The 2,890-nt window shown below is 43.2% G+C and overlaps 1 long non-coding RNA gene across 1 annotated transcript in view; it reads left to right on the plus strand.

Moving 5' to 3' along the window:
• Positions 1–1,679: 1,679 nt before the first annotated feature.
• LOC105541176 overlaps positions 1,680–2,890 on the plus strand; it is a 19,275-nt gene continuing 18,064 nt past the window's right edge. Inside the window, exon 1 of the long non-coding RNA XR_001006306.1 lies at positions 1,680–1,762. This is a non-coding gene — a long non-coding RNA (uncharacterized LOC105541176). The remainder of the gene's footprint in view (positions 1,763–2,890) is intronic.

Below are 2,890 nucleotides of genomic sequence, written 5' to 3' on the forward strand. Positions count from 1 at the left end.
AGAGATACTTTTAAGCTTTGAGAGAAAAATGTAAATTTAAATGTGTCTGTTAAAAGTCTAAGAAATATTATTAAAAGAATAGAAATCATAAATATATGTTCCAAACAAATGGAAGAAGAAGGAATAAACAAAATTCAATCAAGGCTGGGCGAGGTAGCTCACGCCTGTAATCCCAGCACTTTGGGAGACCGAGGGGGCAGATCACCTGAGGACAGGAGTTCAAGACCAGCCTGGCCAACATGGTGAAACCCTGTTTCTACTAAAAAATTTGCCGGGTGTGGTGGCAGGCACCTGTAATCTCAGCTACTTGGGAGGCCGAGACAGGAGAATCCTCTGAACCCAGGAGGCAGAGGTTGCAGTGAGCTGAGATTGTGCCACTGCACTCCAGCCTGGGCGACAAGATCAAGACACTGTCTCAAACAAACGAACAAAAATCTCAACCCCAAAATAGCAATAAAGGAGAAAAACAAACTAAAAGAAAAACATAATAAATAGAAAGCATAAAATGAAATATCAAAAATAAGTCAATAAATATAGATAAATTCTCATTGTATTTTGAGAAAGAAACCAGGTATGAGTGCCTCTATTTTCTTCCTAAAATGTAATAGCAAGAATGAGGGGAGCAGGAGTAGGGTTGAGACTTCAGGGATGGGATGATCTTGCCAACCATTTTGAGTCAAAAGTAATAGACCCATTGAAGGTAGCTCAAGTAACAGGCAGTCTATGTAAATGACAGAGGAACAAACTGCCAAAAGAAATTTTGATTGGCCAATGGTCAGTCAATACATTGCCTTACTGGGATTTGGGCATCAAATGTCTATCTTTTGTCCAAATATCTGTGTCAAGATTGGGGCAGGGGATGGGTTACACACTGAAGAATGTAGCTATCTAGAGGACAGTTCCCAGAGCACATTAGGCATGCCCACCAAACCTGTCTCATACAAACAGTAATAGCCTAAAACAGTGTGTCAGTAAGGAATAGGAATGGAAATCTACTAGAGTCGAGGAAAAGGGCCATACTGAGAACTCAACTTAAAACTGGATACCATAAATGATAAGTGGAATTAACAGCCAATGCTGTTCCATTTTCTCCAGCCAATGACAGGAACGGATGAAGTTAAAGATTGGAGGTGGGAGGGGATTAACAAGGTGGTAGGAGAAACCACTATGGAATCCTGCCCAGGTTGGATGGGAAATAAAGCCCAGAAAGGGCAGGAGGACCAGGAGAGTAGACAGGGTCAAGGAATGACTGTGACTCTGAGGCTTGATGGGAGCAGCCTTTGCAGGAGAGAAGGAAAGGACAAGGTGGAGAGTTAGAGATGGTGACTAGGGAAGGGAATGCTGCTGCTGGAGTTTTCAAAGGAGAAGCAGCTCTGGGTATAGCAGAACAGACAAGAGACTAGGAAGAGAGGGACTGGCTGAGAGCCAGATGGAAGATAATGTAATCGGAGGTCATGAAAGTGGTAAGGAGAAACTCCAAAACACAGACACAAACTGCTTTCTGGGTCCCAGACCCATGTTAATGAAAATTAACAGCCTTAAAATTTATCAATGGGTCCTGTTGCTTGCAGGATGGAGTTCTAACTCCTCATCACATAAGACCTTTATGATCTTTCAGTGTCACCTCATCTCCCAGCATGCCGCCACCTAGGTCCTTCACTCCTCTACTGAACCACCTCCTTCCATGTGCACACGCTGATTTCTCAACCTGGAATCCTTTCCCAACACCTTTCCTCAATGGACTGTTAATGAGTTTTCAGAGGTAAGCCCTATTCCTCTTTTCCGGAGAACCTTCCCTGAGTGCCAGTCTGAGTTGAATGCCCCCCTTCCCATACCCAATCTGCTCCCCCTGAACTCCAGGCGTCTCTGTCACAGCATGTACCTCACACTGCCAAGTTCCCAAAGGGTAGGGGCTGCATCTTACATACTTGGGTGTCTGAATACCTAGTGGGATTCCTAGTATAGCCTCTCAGTACATACTCTTTTTTGTTTTGTTTTCTGAGACGGAGTAGTACTCTGTAGCCCAGGCTGGAGAGCAGTGGTGCGATCTCAGCTCACTGCAACCTTTGCCTGCCAGGTTCAAGCGATTCTCCTGCCTCAGCCTCGCATGTAGCTGGGACTACAGGTGCGTGCCACTTTTTAAATATATGCATGAATCTCAAGAAGTTTGAGAGAAATTGTGTCATCACATTCCATTACAATGAGAAATCAAAGAAACAATGATCAACAAGTGTCTTCAAGTGCCATGCAAAAAACACATAGCATCAATAGGGTGCAGCTCAAGTCATCAGAAGGGGATTGAGCAGAGAGGGTATGGACTGCTTTAAGGGACATTACACTGACTGATAATACTAGGATGAAACAAGACGGGAGAACTCACTAGATATGTTTGTATCATGAGTACCATGCGTGTGATTGTGGGCCACAGGGATGAGAGAGACAAGGAACTGAGAGGCCACCAACATCTGGCTGTCCCCCATATATTATCTTATGCCATGTGCATAACACATTTTGGAGATGGAAATTTACATCCCCATTTTACTGAAAAGCCAGCCACAGGGTTCACAATGGAGTTTAGGTGGAAAGTCCTGATAAATCTGTGGCAATCCTATCCAGGTGTAGTGAGATCAGCTCATTATGTCAGGCTTGGGCTTCCTCAAGCAGAAAGTTTATTCAAAGTCCTACAAAGGCAAAGGGCCTCGCCTTTTGGTTCTTCTTATGTCCTATAACACCTAGCATGTGTTATAGACTTGTTAGTACTCAGTATGTATTTGTTGGTTGAATGAACTAATGAGTTAATGAATGAATAACTGTTTAAGTATAAGACTCAGGCACTCTAAATTCTTAATATGGATTATATTATTTAACCCTCACAATATCTATGATTATC

Source organism: Mandrillus leucophaeus, unplaced genomic scaffold, assembly GCF_000951045.1.
Source record: "Mandrillus leucophaeus isolate KB7577 unplaced genomic scaffold, Mleu.le_1.0 Scaffold235, whole genome shotgun sequence".
Taxonomy (NCBI): domain Eukaryota; kingdom Metazoa; phylum Chordata; class Mammalia; order Primates; family Cercopithecidae; genus Mandrillus; species Mandrillus leucophaeus.